We start from the raw sequence: 23,563 nt of genomic DNA on the forward strand, positions 1-23,563 counted from the left end.
TTTTAAGAATCAGCTTTTGTGGTATAGGAGGAGCACTAATTTGTTACATTTGTCCATTGTTTCTGTATAAATGTTCCCATTGTGGCTGATTTCAGTTGACCAGCATGATACCCTAAACACAAGATTGCAATGAAATATGCACAATTGCTCTTGGGAGCCATTGTCAGTTGGCTCTAGTGCCCCTCCAAGGGAACTCAATAATCCAAGATATAGCAAAGTTAATTTTGAATATTTTAATTTTAAAATTTGTATTTATATTTTTCTTTTCTAATTTTATTTTAGGTTCGAGGGGTATGTTTGCAAGTTTCTTACATGGAAAAATTGCCTGTCACTAAGGCTTGATGGATAAATAATCTCGTCACCAAGATAGTGAGCATAGTACCTAATAGCCTTCCAACTCATGCCCCACTCTTACCCTCCTTTCTCAAGCAGTCATCAGTGTCTATTGTTCCCATCTCCCTTACTAAAGAGTGAGTTCAGACCCTTCTTGCTCTCTGGCTTTTTCATACTCTGTTGGCCTTTCAGCTTTTGCCATGGGATAATGGACCAAGAAGACCCTTAGAAGATATAGAACTTCTTCAGCCTTGAACTTCTCAGCCTCCAGAACTTTAATAAATAAATTTCTTTTCTTTATAAATTACCTAGTCTGTTATATCGTTAGTCTGTTACAGCAACACAAAACAGACTAAGACAATGTCTTTATCCAGAATTATGAAATGATGAAATTAGTTCACATTTCTTTCTTCTAAATAATAATTTAGACATAAAAATATATATGTAAGGACTAACACTTGTGATGGTGAATTTTGTTTGTCAAATTAAGTAGATCATGGGTGCTCAGACATTTGGACAAACATTGTTTTGGATGTGTCTATGAAGGTATTTCTGGATGAGATTAACACTTAAATCAGTAGACTTAGTAAAGAAGATTGCCTCTCCCAAAATGAGTTGAAGGCCTGATTAGAACAGTAACACTGAGTAATAAAGAATTCCTTCTGTCTGATTGCCTTTGAGCTGGGAAATTGTGTTTTCCTGCCTTCAAATTTGAACTAAACCAATGGTTCCTGCTGGGTCTTTAGCCTTACAGCCATTAGATTGAACTAAATCATCAACTCTCTTGGGATTCCAGCTTTTTGGCTGCAGATCCTGGGAACTGTCAGCCTGTATAATTGCACTGGCAAACTCATTATTATCTATCTATTTATCTATCTATGTATCTATCTATCATCTATCTATCTATCTATCTATCTATCTATCTATATCTATCTATCCATTCATTCTACTGGCTATTGGCTCTGTTTTTTCACTGGAGAGCCTAATAATAAAATGTTAGTAATATTTATTTTGTTTAAAGGACATTAATCTAAAAGACTAAAATGAAGATGAAATCCAAAGTCCTTACTATGAACTACAAGGTCCTATACAATTCATCTCCTATCACTCCATTAGCTCTCTGACTTCATCTCTACTCTTTTTCCTCCTGCTGATTACATTCCAGTTACACTGGCTTCTTAGAATCATATATATATATATATATATACACACACATACATACACTTTATAATATAGTCATATAATATAATCATACATATATTCACATATATAATATATAATCATATATATCCTTTATAATATATATGATATATGATATATAATCATATATATATAATCATATATATAATCATATATATAATATATATATCATATATATAATATATATATAATCTTATATATATATCCTTTAGTAGGTAAATCAATTAGTAAACTGTGGTAGATCTAGAAAATAAAATATCATGCAGTGCTCTAAAGAAATGAGCTAATAAGTCATGAAAGAACATAGAAAAAACTTAAACGCATATTACTGAATGAAAGAAGACAATCTGAAAAGGTTACATATGGTATGATACTAACTATATGACATTTGGTAAAGTCAAAACTATGGAGACAGTAAAAAAGTCTGTGGTTGTCAAGAATTTGAGGGAAGAGAGGAACACATAGGCAGAGCACAGAGAATATTTGGGGTAGTAAAACTATTCTGTATGACGCTACAGTGGGGAAGACATGCCATTATACATTTTTCAAAACCCATAGACTCTACAACACCGTACAATACAGAGAATGAACCCTAATGTGAACTATAGACTCTGGGTGACCCTGTTGTGTCAATTTAGGCTCACTGATTGTAACAAGTATAGTACTGTGGGGCACAATGTTTATGCAGGGAGGTTGTGAGTGTGTAGGGGCAGTGAGTGTATGGAAACTTTCTGTAATTTCTGTTTAATATTTCTGCAAACCTGAAACTGTTCTATTAAATATAATTTAATTATAGAGACCATTGAGAAGCTATCAACTGAGATATCATTCTAATTTCAAATATAGTGTTACAAAGATTGTTCTCTATTTGTTCTTTTCACCTCATTTTCTATTCCAACAAATCAAAATGATTTCTAAGCCTCTGGTATAGTCTTTTAGTATATTGATAGTAACATTATAGGTAGAACCATTCAATTCTCTTCAAATTTTCCCATAATTTTTTCACAACTCATCTATGTGGTATATAGCTCAGTAATTTAAGCACAGTAAATATTTATTAAACAACTACTGATTGATTTTATAAGACACTATATACATAACATATTCACTAAATTTATTGCTTGAAACTAAATTACAAGTTAATACCCAAGAGTATTCCATATCTTGTGGTGATCTTGCCTTACAAAGTACACTTTCAAATATTAAATTTAAAAATAAATATTTATCTTTATAATCATTTATCTAAAGAGTTCCTTATTGCTTTAAAACAGCCTCTAAGGAGGTTATTTGTTCACATTTTCTAGGTCTCATTTGTAAAATTTAGTATCACCAACTCCAAATTTGCGTTACATGATTTTTAAAGATACTGCTTATTATAAAATGATATAATGATACAATAATGGAGCATATAATATTCATTTAATTTTAATTAAACAATTGTGAAATAATGATGTAGTTTAAGGACACTGTACCAAAATTCAGAATTTGTAAATTCCAAAGTCAGTTCTTCCACTTATTAGATGAAAGGTTTTGAGGTACCACTTTCCTTTTCTCTGTTAAAGGTGCCTCCTGTGTGGGTTAAATTAGGTTATTTCTCAGATGTCTCCCAAGGTTAATACTTAATTATTACAGTTTAAGAGTATCAACATTTCTAAATAGTCACCTGCAAACTGTCAAAATATCAACTGCCCAACACAACAATGTGTATTCACTAAGTTTGTACAATCCCAAAGTTTTATACAAGGCTTTTTTTCTTTTTGTCTTTTACACCTTTCCAGAATTTACAAAGTCAGCCTGCAACAATGTAAAAACAATACCACAAATGTTTAAAGTGCCTTATAGTTTGCTTGCTTACTTTATTTGCCTTGCTATGGGTCTCATTTTTCAATTACAGATGAAACCTAAGCCTTCTATTCCTGGTTTACTATCATTATTTGCTAAATGTTACCTTCGAAAATTTTGCTGATTCATTTGGAAACCCTGAGGAAATAAGAATTAGGGAAATAAAAATATGGTTTATATGAAGATGTTTTCTTTTGTTTTTAAGAACGTTTGATCTTTAAAAATCTATAATAATTTTAAATCTATAAACAAAGAGAAATAATTCCTTGACAGTGAAATAAAATGTTTATAGAAAGTTCTCTATGTCTAACATGAAATACTTATATAACTGAATGGACGTAAACAGGGTCTCTTATTCATGTATTTCTTATCAAAAGTCTATAGTGGGCATCCTTATTGGACATAATGTTACTAGACAATAGACTAAAAAATAAAAGAAAAGAATATGGACTCTTGTCATAAATAAGACATCATCTAACTGGTTTATGGAGAGATTTAAAAAGTTTAATAACAATACTATGAGATCAAAGAAAAAAATGAATATTAAGTGCTGAATGAGTATTGTCCATATTGTATAATTTTAGGCATTATGTGGAAAAAGAAACTTTTCAGATGTCTAGGCCTAGGTCCTTTAGAAAGGAAACCAGGAGGTTTAGATTAAATGACGACCTTTTATTTGGGAGGCACTGTCCCAGAAAATTAAGGATGATGAAAAAAGTTAAAAAAAAGAACAAGGCATAGAAAGATGAAATGCTATATACTGTGATATGAAGCATTACTGTACTGGCCCTTTCTTCAAGGCAACCCCTGAAGGCAGATTTATGCAGCTCACAGGCAGATTTATGCAGCACAAGTAACATTGCTAAAAGGGTCGTGAGGTGTATCCTCCTCAGAGGAGTATACAAGCAAGAGAAAAGATGTGGGATGTATCTCCTATTTCCCAGTGGTCAAGGTACATCAGAAAACAACTTCCTGTAATTCTGGGTTGCATCATGTGGCTCTTCTGAGGCTGCTGCACTCCTAGGAGTGTATTTCATCGAAGTCTGCAAGAAAAGTATGAGCCAACTTGGATGGCCTGCCAATTCAAAGAGAGAAAAAGTATGTCATTAAAGAAAGAAGTTTAAGAATACAACAGGTTTGGGCCGGGCGCGGTGGCTCACGCCTGTAATCCCAGCACTTTGGGAGGCCGAGGCGGGCGGATCACGAGGTCAGGAGATCGAGACCATCCTGGCTAACACAGTGAAACCCCGTCTCTACTAAAAAATACAAAAAATTAGCCGGGCGTGGTGGCGGGCGCCTGTAGTCCCAGCTACGCGGGAGGCTGAGGCAGGAGACTGGCGTGAACCCGGGAGGCGGAGCTTGCAGTGAGCCGAGATTGCGCCACTGCACTCCAGCCTGGGCGACAGAGCAAGACTCCGTCTCAAAAAAAAAAAAAAAAAAAAAAAAAAAAGAATACAACAGGTTTGAAAGATCAGATAAAATTTATGGGCTTAAATTTGGGCTTTAAAAAGGGGTAGAATTTTGATGATTAAAGAGAAGAAAGAATGATCTTGGTAAGAAAAACACTGTAAGTGAAGTCAGAAAGAAAGAAATGTAGAGTTGACCCTTCAACAACACAGAGGTTAGGAGCATGGACTCCCCTCACAGTCAAAAAATCTGAGAATAAGTTTTGACTTCCCCAAAACTTAACTACTTATGCTCTATTGTTTACCAGAAGCCTTATTTATACCATAAATAGTCTATTAACACATATGTTGTATATTATATGCTGTATTCTTACAATGAAGTAAGCTAGAGAAATGAAATTCTTTAAAGAAAACCATAAAGAAAACAAAATATATTTACTCCGTGTTAAGTGGAAGTGGATTGTCACTATTTTCAGTTGGGTGGGCTGAGAAAGAGGAGAAGGAGGGGTTGATCTTGCTGTCTCAGGGGTGGCAGAGGCATAAGGAATATCTGTATATAAGTTGACCTGCATAGTACAAACCTATGTTGTTTGTGGGTGAGCTGTACATAGTTGGTTGTAAACAGACAGGCTAGAGTAGGCAGCTTTTGGATAAAAATATAATTAGGTGGAGGATTTGATAGAAATTTTGGACAGTATTGATTGTTAGGACAAAAACATTTGCTCTTGACTTAGGCCAGGGAGGCATTGCTAATTCCTAAGGAAGCTAGGCATGTGACAAATGTAGGATATTTGCAGCATCAATTTGACCTCAATTGGATGTGACCAGGTTGAGGAATGAGAGCATGGTTGCAGAAGAGTAATGAAATGTGATGTTTTTAACTACTGTTTATTAAATGTACTTACTGTGATAGTGTGTTAAGCACTTAATGATAACATTGTATGTTTTCTCATTTAATCCTATACAATTTAATATGTGAGACAGTTTTGTTATTATTCTTTCATAAAGGAAATGAAAATTAAACTTAAAAAATTAAGTAACTTGCCCAAGGTCACACAGATAATACTGGTCCCATCATTACAGGGGATCAGATAATACTAATCCCTTCCTGAATTCAAACCTAGACCTACTATAAGGTTTATATTTTAACTCTGACATCAGTGATCTAAAATTTGTTTTATTGCACATCACTTTCATTTTGATAAAATGCAAATATGTATTGCATTAGGTTTAGATACGACATTTCCATAGTAATAGAATTTCACCATAGTTCCAAATGCTGAGATCAATGTAATTAACCCTCAAAATGAAACTTTCCTATTCTAACGTGAGATAGTAGACTACCTACTCAGAACATTGTGAATCTGTTTTTGTCAGCATTAGCCCATTACCCACACCGAGCCTAGGAAGAGAAGACAAGGGGTGAATCTAAAGTTGAATTCTGACAAGCCGTTTATGGAATGCCTTGCCCAGTTTCCTACCCACTCCACAGTGGAGAGAAGTGTGGTGTTCCTCTTCACCAAAGACAGAGTAACATGCAGAGATTGATGTGTGTGCTCTGAAATTTCATTAGGAGACAAATAAAGAGGTTGTTTCTATAGTGAGTGTACCCTAGAGTGAGCTGCACTTCCACCTACAGCGGGTCAAATTTATGCTCTCATCTCCATGCATTATCTATGGACACCTGGATGAAAGCAAGCATCCTTGAATAGGATGCATAAACACATTTTCCTGACCTGAAGGAAGAGACCTCAGCAGAGAGAGTGTGAAAGTGAACATTGAGTGCAGTAGTAGGCTGGGGGGTTCTAAGTGGACAGCTGGCAAAGGCAGCACCACAGAGAGGACCTCAGCTGGAAGCCCAAAGCACAGGGTCTCTTGGGAACTCAGAGAAGGAGGAGGCTTTGGCCATCTGTCACCTCTGATTACATTTGGGCCACTCAGGACTTTTTCTGTCCTTCACTGCTGCTCCTTCACATTCTCCAAACCTGAAGGAGACGGAGTAGCACAAATAGGGTGGAATGAAGGAAAGAGAATCTGAACCACAATCTGTTCACTGCACTGTCAGTATGCACATTTGAGGCAGCCCCAAGGTGAAGACTGAGAAATGCTTTAAATTAGAAGAACTCCAATATTAGACTGGAGTAGACCTGAAAATACTCAAACCTCTACAACTCATCAAGATTGTATCCAAATTACTGAGGAGATAGTAGACTGCATATGGTGTTAGGAAATGAGCAGATGTGAGAAAGAATAAAGCTGCTTTCTGCTAGCACTCCTCAGAAATAAGTGCTTTTATATGGTAACTAATATGTTTATTTCCTTAAGTTGCAGTTGCTTCTCTAGTGACTTTAATACCTAAAAACATATTATAAAACAAATCATTCACATCTTCAAAGGATAAAATTAAAATTAATAGAAGTTTTAACACTGTACTCCCAACTTTCAAAGTTAACCTCTTCTAATAATCACTGTATAAGACAATGAGTCTGAATTGGGTGGGTGAGTGCAATGAGAGAGAAAGATGTGATTATTCGACACACATGTAAGGAAGAAGTGACAGCTGGTTAGAGAAAATAAATTTGATTAGCAATTGGCCAAATCTAGACTAGCAGTAGACTACCACAACATATTATGAGATCTTATCACATGATATTTGATACTTGAATAAATATTAAAAGAAAGCAACATATTTTTAAAAATACATAATAGTGAATTTTTAGTAAAGTATGCTAATGGAAAGAAGACAAACATTTTATATTCTAGGGCAGATGTCACCAACCCCCAGGCCACAGACCACTATCCATCTGTGGCCTGTTAGGAACCGGGACACACAGAAGGAGGTGAGCTGTGAGCAAATGAGCAAAGCTTCATCTGTGTTTACAGCCACTCCCCATTGTTCCCATTACCACCCAAGCTACATCTTCTGTCAGATCAGTGGCGGCATTAGATTCTCATAGGACTGCAGACACTATTATGAACTGTGCATGTGAGGGATCTAGGTTGCATACTCCTTATGAGAATTCTGCTGCCTGGTGACCTGAGGCAGAACTAAGGAAGTGAGGCCAGTGCTGGGGAGCAGCTGCAAATAGAAGTTAACATTGGCAGAGAGGTTTGACTGCACAGAGACCATAATAAATCAATTGCTGTTAGACTCATACCAAAACCCTATCAGTGAGTGACAAGTGACAATGAAGCTGCCTCTGGTGCAGGCTTTAAGTCAGAATCAAACACTTATTTTAGTCAGCGCGTGGCCCACCCATTATTTTATTTACCATTTCCTCCTGCACCTCTTTACTGCACTGCACACTTGTCTCAGACACAGCTTTGGCAAGCCCACAAGCTACCCATAGCTAAAATGAGTAAAAAACAAATGTCATTGGAGAGCTTCTTTGAAAAAGGGCAAAAACCCAGTGAGGAGATAGCAGAAGACTGTAGGACTGCCAACAACGACAACAAAAAAGCTTCATGTAAAGGAAAATACCAAGAGTTCTGCTTAAATTACAGGTTCATTGCAACAGGTGATTCACATTCTCCAAGCCCACTTTGTATAATATATAGTGACAGGCTATCCAACGAAACCATGAAACCTTCAAAACTGCTTTGCCACATGGAGACCCAGCACCCTGCACTTAAACACAAGCCTTTGGAGTTTTTCAGAAGAGAAAAAAACATGGACACAAAGAACAGAAGCAATTATTGAAGGCCACCACTTCATCCAATGCATCTGCCCTGACAGCATCATTCTTAGCTGCATTGCTAAAGCTAGTAAGTCCTTTACTATTGGTCAAGAGTTGATCCTGCCTGCTGCTAAGAACATTTGTTGTGGACTTTTAAAAGAAGCTCCAATTCAAAAGGTGGCATATGTTCCTCTTTTGGCTAGCACCATAACTAGACAAATTGATTAAATTAGAGTACTAATTTAGAGAGGACTAAGTCACCGTGGTACACCACCCAGGTTGGCAAGTCTACCAATGTTGACAAAAGGCAACAATGCTTGTTTTTGTGGGATACATTTTTCAGGAGGATGTGCACGAGGATATATTATGTGTGCTTTATTGCCAACCAACACCACAGATGAAGAACTGTTCACATCTTTGAATGATTACGTATCAGGAAAACTGAACTGGTCATTTTGTATCGGTATATGCATGGATGGAGTGGCTGCCATGACTGGAGGGCTTTCTGGTTTCACTACTCAAGTCAAAGAGGTCACTTCTGAATGTGAATCCGCACATTATGTCATCCATAACGAAATGCTGGCTAACTGAAAAATGTCACCTGAACTTAACAACGTTTTGCATAAAATTATCAACCACATTAAAGTACATGCCCTTAACTCACATCTGTTCACACAGTTCTGTGCAGAGCACACACACTTCTTATACACAGAAGGGAGACGGCTTTCTAAAGGTAGATCACCAGCCAGAATTTTTGAGTTATGAAAGCCACTTCAGAGATTTCTTTTAGAAAAACAGCACTGGTAGCACATTTTAGTGACACAGAATAGGCTGCAAAATTTGCTTACTTATGTGACATATTCAACCTGCTCAACAAACTCAATGTGTCACTTCAGGGGAGAATGACAACTGTGTTCAAGTTGGCAGATAAAGTGGCTGCATGCAAAGCCAAACTGGAATTATGTGGGCAATGAGTGAACATCGGGATTTCTGATATGTCTCAAACTTTAGCAGAGATTTGGAAAGAGACTGAGCCAGGGTCGTCTTCTTTCTTCCAGCTGGTGCGCGATCACTCATCTCAACTTTCAAAAGAATTTGAGCATTACTTTGCAGGCACAAAAGACCCCAGAACGGGAAGGAATGGATCCATGACCCAGTTGTGAATAAGCCAGGTGAATCAACTTTGACTCTGCTAGAAGAGGATCAACTGCTGGAGATCACAAATGATGGTGGCCTTAAAAGTATGTTTAAGACAACTTCAAATCTCTATACTCTCTGGATTAAAGTCAATGTGGAATATCCTGAGATTGCCACAAAACCACTGAAAGGCCTGCTTTCATTTCCAGCATCCTATCTTTGTGAAGAAGGGTTTTCAGCAGTGACAGCAACCAAAACGAAATTACAGAGTAGACTGGACATAACACACTTCGGGTGACACTATCTCCCATCACCCCCAGATAGGACCTTCTAGTTGTAGCAAAACAAGCTCAAGGCTCCCACCGATTCTATATTATGGTGAGTTGTATAATTATTTCATTATATATTACAATGTAATAATAATAAAGTGCACAATAAATGTAATGTGCTTGAAACATCCCAAAACCATTTCTCACCAACCTCTGGTCCTTGGAAAAATTATCTTCTATGAAACCAGTCCCCGGTGCCAATAAGGTTGGGGACTGCTACTCTAGGCTATTTTATTTTCAGTTTTCAGTGATAATTAGTTAAATGCTAGAACCATAGGTAAAATGATGTGGTCTTTATACATAAACCTTAATTCATCTGTGCCACATAATTAGTTTTTAGAGTTCCAATTATAGGAAATGTTTTTATTATTTTATATAATTGTTTGAAATATAGGAATTGTTGTATTTTGTTTCATTGTGCTGTAGATAACATGTATGAAAGTGCTATATTAACTTCTGCCATATCTCTTGTTTTCAGTCTCTCATATTTTATAGTAACTTTCCCTAAATCATACTGAGAGGTGACAACGTGCTAGCAGCCCTGGCTCACTCTCTGCGCCTGCTCCCCTCAGCATCCACTCCAGCCATGCTCGAGGAGCCCTTCAGCTCACCACTGCGCTGTGGGGGCCCCTCTCTGGGCTGGCTGAGGCCAGAGCTGGCTCCCTCTGTTTGCGGGGAAGTGTGGAGGGAGAGACAGGGTGGGAACCAGGGCTGCGCGCCAGGCTCGCGGGCCAGCACGAGTTCCAGGTGGGCATGGGCTCAGCGGTCCCGCACTTGGAGCAGCCTACTGGCGTCTCCAGCCAGGGGCAGTGAAGGGCTTAGTTCCCGGGCCAGCAGCTGCGGAGGGTGCGCCGGGTCCCCCAGCACTGCTGGCCCGCCTGCACTGCACTCGAATTTTCGCCCGGCCTTAGCCGCCTCCCCGCCGGGGCAAGGCTGGGGACCTGCAGCCCGCCATGTCCCGCCAGGCCCCCTAAACCTCCCCAAACCCCCCCTTCCCCGGCTGTGGGCTCCTGCGCCGCGGGAACCTCTGCAATATGCGCCGCCCCCTGCTCCACGGTGCCCAGTCCCAGCTACCGCCCAATGGCTGAGGAGTATAGGCGGGCAGCATGGGACTGGCGGGCAGCTTGGCCAGAGGCCCTGGCGGGCATGGGATCCACTAGGAGCAGCCAGCTGGGCTCCTAAGTATGGTGGGGACTTGGAGAACTTTTATGTCTAGCTAAAGTTTTGTAAATGCACCAATCAGCACTTTGTGTCTAGCTCAAGTTTTGTAAACACACCAATCAGCACCCTGTGTCTAGCTCAAGGTTTGTAAACACACCAATCAGTGCTCTGTGTCTAGCTAATCTAGTGGGGACTTGGAGAACTTTTCTGTCTAGCTAAAGGATTGTAAATGCACCAATCAGCACTCTGTGTCTAGCTAAAGGATGGTAAATGCATCAATCAGCACTCTGTGTCTAGCTAATGGGGTGGGGACTTAGAGAACTTTTGTGTCTAGCTAAAGGATTGTAAACGCACCAATCATCATTCTGTGTCTAGCTAAAGATTTGTAAATGCACCAATCAGCACTCTGTCAAAACGGACCAATCAGCTCTCTGTAAAATGGGCCAATCAGCAGGATGTGGGTGGGGTCAGATAGGGGAATAAAAGCAGCTCCCCAGCCCACATTGCCTGCTGGGGTCACTTTTCACACGGGGGTCACTTTTCACCATGCGGAAGCTTTGTTCTTTCGCTCTTAGTAGTAAATCTTGTTGCTGCTCACTCTTTGGGTCCCTGCTGCGTTTATGAGCTGTAACACTCACCACAAAGGTCTGTGGCTTCATTCTTGAACTGAACTAGACCAAGAACCCACAAATTCTGGACACAATGCTATTATCACTAAACCATAATTTGTGCATTTTTTCAAGTTACACACACAGACACACATTCACAGCACTTCCTAGTTACTAAAATGTAATACAGTCTTACAGATGTTTTTTGTATGAATAAATGGATAAGTAAATGTATGAAGAAGGGAAGAAACAAATCTATTTATATTCAGCTCTCTCAGTAATGAGTTAGTAACCATTTTAATTTGAATTATTTGACTTTCATTCATGTCCTTCTCTGGTTCAATAAGAAAAGCTGAAGAAGATGTGTAATTTCAGCTGGTAGTCTCGTTCCTTTTTTTTTTTTTCCCGAGACGGAGTCTCTGTCACCCAGGCTGGAGTGCAGTGGCGTGATCGCAGCTCACTGCAAGCTCTGTCTCCCAGGTTCAAGTGATTCTTCTGCCTCAGCCTCCCGAGTAGCTGGGACTACAGGCATGCACCACTACACCCAGCTAATTTTTTGTATTTTTAGTAGAGACAGGGTTTCACCATGTTAGCCAGGATGGTCTCGATTTCCTGACCTTGTGATCCCCGGACCTCGGCCTCCCAAAGTGTTGCTATTACAGGTGTGATCCACTGCGCCCGGTCCTTAATGGTCATTCTTTTTGTGGTTCTTTCCTCCATAACTTGTGAACCCAACAACTATCATCTTTTACCCCTTATATTCAATTTTGAGAAAAATAATTTTAAATACTAGTTCCATGTGCAAATATTCCTCTGCATCTCTCTTTCTGCCCTGGGAGCATTGTGTGAAAGTGGAGAATAGTGAGAATTTGATACAGTGATATTTTTTCAACCTTTTTTTTTATTTTTATCCTGGACACATGACTATCTCTATGCTACAACTCTCTTTGAAGAATTCTCACCGTGTCATGTTCATTCCTTGTTGTTTCCAGATGTAGTATTACCTAGATTACTCTTCTTTCAGCTGCTGTGAGTGTGTGCATATGAGTGTGTGTGTTCATGGGGATTTCCCTGGGGAAGGTGTATGAACAAAAGAAGGATGGAAGGACACCTGGGAAGGGAAAGGAATATGTGCTGGTTTACAGTTTCCAGGTATACTGCACTATTCCCAAAATTTTGCAAATTAAATTTACTCTGTGATTATTTTTTCCCCAGTTTTCAAATATAAAGGATAAGCTTAATAACCTTTCATTGTTTACATTTCTTTTGTTAATGATACAGTATAGTAATCATAACAACAGTGCGTGTTGCATGTTTCTTATGTGCAAGTCCTCTTCCACGTGCTCTGCAGGCATATTCAGTTCTCACAGGAAACCTCTGGAGGAACTGGTTTTATTATTCGCACCTTACAGAAAAGAAAATAGAGGCAAGGAGCATTAAGAAATTGCCCAAGTCATTCAAGAAAGTAAGTAGTGAAGCCAACAAAGAAGCTACACACTTTTACCAGTGGGACCACGATACTCATGTTCTTAATAGATTTTTCCAATTACTCAGAACTTTTTTTCACTTGGTCAAAAAGAAGAGGTTCAGAAGAGAAAGGCTATCCAGTGGGAAGAAAGTTGTGTCCTCTTCCACCCTATAGAGCAATCTTTGAGGCATAAGAAAGAGCTCTTCATTGATGTCAAAATAGAACTCTGTCTTAGTACATAAAATTCTAAGTTTACGTTTTGAGACTATAAAGGTGTACAATATAGTGCCTGTCCTGGATTTAATTTTGTAAACTTTTGGCTTTTACAAATCGCTTAAAATAAAATGATGAAGGGTTTTTAAGAAACACTGTCCTTGTTTGGTTGAAGTCTGCCACCATGTGGCCACTTTGAAAAATAACATTTTTAGAAGTGACTTCCTAAGAATTTAGATCTAGAAGGATATACAATATGCAAATATGATATTTCATAATAGCCGAATTTAATCAGTGTAGTCAGCCTATTTGTGGTAATGGTATTATTACACAAATGATTTCACAAGAGTCATTTATTTTCATTTATTTTTACTACCAGCTTTTGAGGTAGAAATGTAAAATCTCTCAGTCTGCAAGTACTATTTTTTAACCTTTCATGAAGCACTGACCTGAACAGGAATCCTTAGATTCTAGGTGGGATTCCAATGTCAACTAGCTGTATCTCTACAACATCATATGACTATGACATGGTAGATTTGGATTTTAAGCCCAGTTCAGTCTGACACTGAAACTGGACATATTAGGACCTAAACACGTTTTCCTTGCTTGAAGTTTGTAAGCTATTTTAGTATATCAATTATATTTGTCAAACAACTAAATCTAAGCTTAACTTTGCACTAAGTTGACATAAAATTAATAGTAGAACTAGTAGTGGTATAGTATAGAATTTAGTAGTGACAGGCAAATATTCTTGTGATAGTTAATTTTAGGTGTCAACTTGACTGGATTAGGTAATTCCTAGAGGGAAGGTATTTCCAGAAGAAATTAGCATGTTAATCTGAGTGGATTAAGTGGCAAAGATCTGCTGTCAATGTGGGCAGACACTATTCAGTCAGCTGGGGGCTTGGCTAGAACAAAACCAGAAAAGGCAATTCGGTCTCTCTTTCAAAGAGCTGAGATATACTCTTCTTCTCCTGTCTTGGACATCAAAACTTTAGGTTCACCAGCCGTGGGATTCTAGGACTTACACCAATATCCACGCCCCCTGCCACCTCCAGATTCTCAGGCTTTCAGTCTTAAACAGAGAGCTCACCATCAGGTTCCTTCTTTCTGAGGCCTTGAGACTTGGACTGAGCCATGCTACTAGCATCCCAGGGTCTCCGTCCCAGGACTTGTCATGGGACTTCTCAATCCCCATAATTGCACGAGCTAATTCCTTTAATAAAATCCCCCTCATGTATCTATGTCTATACCTATATCTATTAATAATATCTCTCTCTGTATATATATGTATCCTATTGATTCTGTCTCTTTGGAAAACCCTGGATTGATAGAATTTGTATCTTGTTAAGAATTGGTGCCTAAGGATTTCAAAATGTTTTCTCCACATTATGTCAAATGAAACAAAACAAAACAAAAACAAAATAACACCTTTGATATGCTTTGGCTCTGTGTCTCCACTGAAATATCATTTCCAATTGTAATTCTCACCTGTCAGGGGAGAGGCCTGGTGGGAGGTGATTGAATCATGGGGGCGGACGTCCCCCTTGCTGGTCTCCTGATAGTGAGTGAGTTCTCACAGGATCTGGTGGTTTAAAAGTGTGTGGTAGTTTCTCTCTCTCTCTCTACCCTGTCACCGTGTAAGATGTGCCTTACTTTCCCTTCTGCCATGTGTGTAAGTTTTCTGAGGCCTCTCCAGTCATGTGAACTGTGAATCAGTTAGACCTCTTTTCTTTGTAAATCTCCCAGTCTCAGGTAGTTCTTTATAGCAGTGTGAAAACTGACAAATACAATCTTCTATAAATTTATCAACAAATATGTAATGTATGCCTGTTTGTTTTATAAACTTCCTACTGTAAGGAGATGAGAAATTATCCCTATGTACTAAAGTGTACTAAAGTACCACTAATTTTATGAAATAGCAGTCTATAACAACACACTTTGATTAAACTTTATTACTATTAAGATTGATATTTTTGGCCAGGAGCGGTGGTTCACGCCTGTAATCCCAGCACTTTGGGAGGCTGAGGTGGGTGGATCACGAGGTCAGGAGATCCAGACCATCCTGGCTAACACGGTGAAACCCCACCTCTACTAAAAATACAAAAAATTAGCCAGGCATGGTGGGGGGTGTCTGTAGTCCCAGATACTCGGGAGGCTGAGGCAAGAGAATGGCGTGAAACCAGGAGGCAGAGCTTGCAATGAGCCGAGATCACGCCACTGCACTCCAACCTGGGCGACAGAGTGAGACTCCATCTCAAAAAAAAAAAAAAGGTTTATATTTTTGATCCCCATCAAGTTTTATAAGATGCAGTTGCCAATTTCTTATCCTTAGAAGTATGCATACCATCTGTTACAATGTTTTCTCGCCTTTCATGAAGTCACATGATCAAAAGAATCTATTTCCTTAAGAGCTGATATTATATTATTCACTTCGCTTTTTTTAATTTATTTTTTTGAGATGGAGTTTCACTCTTGTTGCCCAGGCTGGAGTGCAGTGGTGTAATCTCGGCTCACTGCAACCTCCACCTCCAGGGTTCAAGTAATTCTCCTGCCTCAGCCTCCTGAGTAGCTGGGCTTACAGGCATCCACCACCACGCCCAGCTAATGTTTTGTATTTTTAGTAGAGATGGGGTTTCACCGTGTTGGCCAGGCTAGTTTCAAACTCCTGACCTCAGGTGTTTCATCCAACTTGGCCTCCCAAAGTGCTGGGATTATAGACGTGAGCCACCACACCCGGCCATATTATTCACTTTTCGTTGCAAAATCATTTCAATTGTCAGATAATTTAGGTAAAGTATCAGTTAGGGGAAAGCAATTTACTATTCCACATAATTCTTCTTACTTCTTCTTCATAATGTTATATAAGAAAGAAAGAATGAACAACCACCATCTTTCGCTTCCCCTAAAAATTATAGGTAGAGGAAAGTCCAAAACTTTTAAAATAAGAGTCTAGAGATGTTTTGTGAAATCCTATCCTAAAAACATTGCTGCAATAACTGTGGACTGTATCTGCAAAGCAAAAACAAAGAAACTTTATTACATAACTTTCACAAGTCAAAACAAAAGAAAATCACTAAATTTGAGCCTACTGTTCTGGTTTTATCTTTCTCTAATATTTTAAAAATCTATGATATACAGCAATCCCCCCTTATGTGTGATTTTGCTTTCTGTGGCTTCAGTTACCCATGTTCAACTCTGATTTGAAAATATTAAATAAAAAACTCCAGAAATAAACAATTCGTCAGTTTTAAATTGCATGCTTTTCTGCGTAGTGTGATGGAATCTCACACTGTCCTGCTTCATCCCACTCTGTCCAGCCCAGGTCCGGAATCATCCCTTTGTCCAGCATATTCACACTACACTACCCACCTGTTAGTCATTTAGCAGCAATTTTTCACTATCATATATATATATATATATATATATGTGTGTGTATATATATACACATACACACACACACACACACACACATATATATATATAAACATGGTATACATAGGGTTGGATACTTTCCAAGGTTTCAGACATGCATCAGGAATCTTGGAACTTGCTTCTGTAGATAAGGGGGGAAACTACTGTACCCTCAAAAGTTTAAGGTACAGCGCTACATGTGCTATACTCAGGATTTAAGTTGATTTGGCACTAAAGAGATCCATTACTCAAACTTTTTAAAATTAAAAATATCTATTAATGTTGCATCTCTGCTTCTATTTAATATATACTGCAATCTTCCATAACTATTTGCAACCATCTTAGGAAAGAGATCTTGATAGCTGCTTAAAACTGCAGGTAAAGTAGGCTTTAGATAATTCAGGAGTAGAAAATACAACTACTAATAATGTTCCTTGAATTTCTTCAGTTGACATATGTTTGTTGAATATTTACTACCAGGTAGGTTTTTTTCTAAGAACACATAGAACTTCAGTGAGTCAAGGGTTCTTACCCACTTGAAGCTTACATTCTAGAGGACCAGACACTTTATGAACAAGTAAACAAATAACCAGCATAACTTCAGGTAGTGACTACTGCACTGAAGAAAATTAAGCAAAATACTCTAATAGTGAGTGACTGTTGGAAGGCAACATTAAATATAGAAATTGGACAAGAAATTTCTGAGAAGGGGACATCTAGCTGGACTTATATAAGAAAGAATGAGCCATGCAAACACCTGAAAGAAGAGCATTGAACCAAAAAGAATTAGAAAGTGAAGAGGTCCCATGGGGAAATCTAATTTGAATTTTTTTAAAAGGCAGGGTAATGGAATCAAATAAGTGATAATGACCGAGTTGGCTTAATGTAAAACATTTTTGTTTGCTTTAACAAAAAAAATGGTGTTTTTTGTTTTCGTTCTGGTTTTTTTTTTTTGTTTTTTTTTTTGTCTTTACTGGTCACTTGGTCAGTTGTTCTAAGAAATTTGGTGCTGAAAAACTGGACTGTAACTTATTAAGGATGATGTAGATCAGTAAATCTCAAAGTGCTTCTGAAAGTATTTCTGAAACTTGAATTTACATAGTATTATGTAAAAAATGAAGTTTCTGGTTCAGTAATTACCAATATTCAAGAGGTGGGTTCAGGATTTTCTTTTTAAAAAATTTTGGGCTCAGGGAGTACATGTGCAGGTTTGTTACATGGATATATTGCATAGTGCTGAGATTTGGACTTTTATTGAACATAACATCCAAATAGTGCACATAGAACCCAATTGGTAGTTTTTCAACCCTTGCTTATCTCCCTCCCTCCCCACTTTGGGAGTACCCAGTGTCTATTATTGACATCTTTATGCCTGTACGTAACCATTGTTTAGCTCCTACATATAAGTGAGAACATGAAGTATTTAAATTTCTGTTTCTGCATTAATTCACTTTGGATAATGCCCTCCAGCGGTACCCGTGCTGCTGCAAAGGGCATAATTTTATTCTTTGTGTGACTGCATAGTATTCCGTGGTGTATAAGTAGCATCTTTTCTTTATCCGATCCACCATTGATGGACACCTATGTTGATTCCATGTCATTACTATTGTGAATAGTGCTGTGATAAACATATGAGTGCAGGTATCTTTTTGGTAGAATGATTTATTTTCCTTAGTAATAATCATAGTAATGAGATGGATAGGTCAAATGGTACTTCTGTTTTTAGGTCTTTGGGGAATCTCCAAACTGCTTTCCTCAGGGGCTGAAGCAGTTTACATTCCCTCCAACAATGTATAAATGTTCCTGTTTCTCCACATCCTTACCAACATCTGTTATTTTTTCACTTTTTAATAATAGCCATTCTGACTGATGTGAGATGGTATCTCACTGTTGTTTTAATTTGCATTTCTGTAATGATTAGTGATATTGCGCATATTTTTATATGTTTGTTGGCTGAGTGTATGCCTTTTGAGAAGTGCCTATTTTTGTCATTTGCCTACATTTTAATGTTTTTTTTAAATTTAAGTTCCTTGTAGATTCTGGATAGTTGTCTTTTGTCAGATGCAGAGTTTTCAAATATTTTCCCCCATTCTGTAGGTTGTCTGTTTACTCTGTTGATAGTTTCTTTTGCTGTGCAAAAGCTCTTTAGTGTAATGAGATCCCACTTGTCTATTATTGTTCTTGTTGCCATTGCTTTTGAGGTCTGGAAGAAGGAAGAAAAATCTTCCAGACATTGGCCTAGGCAAATAACTTATGACTAAGTTTCTTCTAAGATTTTTATCTTAAAAGGAAACTTATAACTAAGTTTCTTTCTATGATTTTTATTTTTCTTCTACGATTATAACTAGGTTTTCTTCTAAGATTTTTATCATTTGAAGTCTTACATTTATGTCTTTGATCCATCTTGAGTTAATTTTTGTATATGGTGACAGGTACCAGTTCAGTTTCATTCCTCTACAAATGGCTAGCCATCTATCCCAGCACCATTTATTAAATAGGATGTCCTTTCCTCATTGTTTATTTTTGTTGACTTTGTCAAAGATCAGTTGGCTGTAGGTGTGGAGCATGGTTTCTGGGTTCTCCATTATGCTCCATTGATTATGTGTCTCTTTTTATACCAGTACCCTGCTGTTTTGTTTACTATAGCCTTATAGTATAGTTTGAAGTCAAATAATATTACCTCTAGCTTTGTTCTTTTTGCTCAGGGTTGCTTTGGCTATTTGGGCTCTTTTATGGTTCCATATGAATTTTTGAATAGTTTTTTTCTAATTCTGTGAAAAATGACATTGGTAATTTCATAAGGATTGTGTTGAATCTGGGAACAATGGACATTCTAATGACATTGACTCTTCCAATCCATGAGCATGGAATGTTTTGCCATTTGTTTGTGTTATCTATAATTCCTTTCAGCAGTGTTTTATAGTTCTCCTTGAAGAGACCTTTCACTTCCTTGGTTAGATATATTCTTAGGTAGTTTTTTTTTTGTACTATTGTATATAAATAATAATAATTTTATATTTTTTGTGGCTATTGTACATGGGATTACATTCTTGATTTTGTTCTCAGCTTGAACATTATTGATGTGTAGAAAATGCTACTGATTTTTGTGCATTTGTTTTGCATGTTGAAACTTTACTAAAGTCATATATTAGATTTAGGAGTGTTTTGGAGGAATCCTCATGGCTTTCCATGTATAGAAACACATAATCAACAAACAGAGATAATTTGACTTGCTTTTTCCTATTTGGACGCCTTTTGTTTCTTTCTCTTTGCTGATTGCTCTGGATAGGACATCCATTATTATGTTGAATAGGAGTGTTGAAAGTGAACACTCTTGTCATATTTCACTTCTTAGGGGGAATTCTTCTAACTTCTGCCCATTTAGCACAATGTTGGCTGTGGGTTTGTCATAGATAGCTCTTATTATTTTGAAGTATGTTCTTTTAATGCCTATATGGTTGAAGGTTTTTAATCACGAAGGAATATTGGATTTGATTACATACTTTTTCTGTGTCTATTGAGATGATCATCTGGTTTTTGTTTTTAATTTTGTTTACATGATGAATCACATTTATTGATATGTTTATGTTGAACTAACCTTGCATCCCAACAATAAAGACTGCTTGATTTTGGTGAATTATCTTTTCGATATGCTGCTGGATTTGGTTTGCTAGTATTTTATTGAGGATATTTTCATCTATGCTCATCAGATATATAGGCTTGTAGGTTTTTTGTTGTTGTTGTTGTTGTTGTTGTTGTTGTGTCCTTGCCAGATTTGGGTATCAAAGTAATACTGGTTTGTAGAAAGAGTTAGGGAGGAATCCCTACTCCTTGATTTTTTGGAATAGTTTCAGTAGTATTGGTACCAGGTTTTCTTTGTAGGTCTGGTAGAATTTGGCTGTGAATCTCTGTGGTCCAGGGCTTTCTGTGATTGGTAACTTTTTTATTACTGATTCAATTTTGTAATTTATTGTTGGTCTGTTCAGTTTCATTTTTTTTCTAGTTCAATCTTGGAAGGTTGTATGTTTCCAGAAATTTATTCATTTCCTCTAGATTTTCTAGTTTGTTTGTATACAGATGTTCACAGTAGTCTCTGAGAATTTTTTGTATTTCTGTGTGATCAGTTGTAATGTCACCTTTGTCATTTCTGATTGTGCTTGTTTGTAACTTATTTCTTTTTTCTTTGTGAATGCAACTAATGGTCTATTGATCTTGCTTATCCTTTCAAAGAACGAACTTTATGTTTCATTGATCCTTTGTAATTTTTTTCCAATTTCCTTTAGTTCTGCTCTAATTTTAGTTATTTCTTTCTTTCTGCTAGCTTTGAGTTTCGTTTGTCTTGTTTTTGTAGTTCGTTATGTTGTTAGCTTGATATCTTTCTAACTTCTTGATGTAGGCTTTTAGCTCTATAAACTCTCCTCTTAACATTAATTTGGCCATATCCCAATATCCCAAATATTTTGGTATGTTGTGTTTTTATTTTCATTTGTTTCAAATTTTTTTGATTTCTGTGTTAATTTTGTTGTTTATCCAAAAGTCATTCAGGAGTGAGTTATTTAGTTTCCATGTATTTGTGTAGTTTTGAGAGTTCCTCTTGGTATTGACTTCTATTTTTATTCCACTCTTATATGACAAGATGATTCGTAAGATTTTTATTTTCTTGAATTTATTGAGACTTACTTTATGACTGAACATGTGGTCAGTCTTAGAGTATGTTCCATGTGCAGATGAGAAGAAAGTATTTTCTGTGGTATTTGGGTGGAGTATTCTGTAGATGTCTATTATGTTCATTTGGTAAAATATCAAATTTAAGTCCAGAATTTCTTTTGAAGTTTTCTGCCTCTGTCTAATGTTGTCAGGGGGGTGTTGAAGTCACCCACTATTATTGAATGGCTGTCTGTCTCTTCTCTTAAGTCTAGTAGTAATTGTTTTATAAATCTGGGTACTCCAATGTTGGCTGCATGTGTATTTAGGATAATTAAATATTCTTGTTTAATTGAGCTATTTATGCTCAACTTTAATATTGATAGTGAAGTTTTCGTTCAGTAATAGTGTTGTTATCCAGTTGCTTTGTAGTCTCAGTTGTGTAGTTGCTCTATGAGATCTATGGGCTTTTTACCTTTATCATGGGAGTGGGTTAGTCATCTCACAAGTGGGCTGCTGATAAAAGTATAAAGATTAGGCCTCTTTCTCTCTGTCTCAAGCACACATTTCCTCATCATGTGGTGTCATCTGCCATGTTAGGATGCATCAAGAAAGCCCTCACCACAAATGTATACCCTCAACTTTGGACTTTCTGGCCTCTAGAACAACTAGCTAAATAAAGCTCATTTCATAAATTGCCCAGTCTGTGGTATTCTATGATAGCAGTAGGAAACAGACTAAGACACTGGTATAAATGCAAAATGGTACAGATGTTTTGGAATACAATTTGATAATTTAATATACAAGCAAACACACTCTTCTAATACAATCCAGCAATCATACTCCCTGAGTTTATACAAAAGAGTTAAAACTTATCTCCACATAAAAACCTGTGCATGATGTTTGTAACAGCTTTTTTTTCATAATTTCCAAAACTTGGAAGCGACCAATATGTCCTTCAGTAGGTGAATGGATAAGTAAACTGTGGTACATCCAGACAATGGAATATTATTCAATGCTAAAAAGAGATGCTCTATTAAGCCATTAAAAGACAACCAGAAAATGGAACATCATTTAGTTGTAAAAATATATGATATAATAAGCCATGAAAGAACATAGAAAAAATTTAAAAGCATGTTACTGAGTAACATACCCTGAAAAGGTATATGTATGACTGTGATTCCAACTGTTTGACATTCTAGGAAAAACGAAACTAGAGAGACAGTAAAAAGATTTGTGATTGTCAGGGGTTAAGGGGAAGGGGAGGATGAGTAGGAAGAACATAAAGGAATTTCGGGACAGTGAAACTATTCTGTATGATAATATAATGGTGGATGTATGTCAAAGCCCGTAGAATATATAACACCAAGAGTGAACCCTATTGTAACCTACACACTTTGGTGGACAATGGTATATCAATGTAGATTCATGGGTTGTAACAAATTTACCACTCTGGTGGAGGATATTAATAATGGAGGAGGCTATGCATGTGTAAGGGCAGGCGGTATATGTGAGATCTGTTTCTTTCCGATTTGCTGTGAACCTAAAACTGCTCTAAAAGGCTGTTTATTTAAAAAAAAACTCAAGAAACAGATGCTGGCAAAGTTAGGGAGAAATAGGAACACCTTTACACTGTTGGTGGAAATATAAATTAGTTCAACCATTGTGGAAGACAGTGTGGTGGTTAGTCAATGATCTAGAACCAGAAATACCATTTGCTCCAGCAATCCCATTACTGGGTATATATGCAAAGGAATGTAAATCATTCCATTATAAAGATACATGCACGTGTATGTTCATTGCAGCACTGTTCACAATAGCAAAGACATGGAATCAACCACAATGCTCAACAATGATAGACTCGATAAACAAAATGTGGTGCATATACACCATGGAATACTATGCAGCCTTAAAAAGGAATGAGGTCATGTCCTTTGCAGGGACATGGATGGAGCTGGAAGCTCTTATCCTCAACAAACTAACACAGGAGCAGAAAACCAAACACATCTTCTCATTTATAAATGGGAGCTGAACAATGAGAACACATGGACAGAGGGAAGGGAACAATACACACTGGGGCTTGTTGGGAGGTGAGGCAGAGGGAGAGCATTAGGAAAAGTAGCTAATGCAT

The sequence above is a fragment of the Gorilla gorilla genome, chromosome 3 (genome assembly GCF_029281585.2).
Source record: "Gorilla gorilla gorilla isolate KB3781 chromosome 3, NHGRI_mGorGor1-v2.1_pri, whole genome shotgun sequence".
In the NCBI taxonomy this organism is placed as follows: Eukaryota; Metazoa; Chordata; class Mammalia; order Primates; family Hominidae; genus Gorilla; species Gorilla gorilla.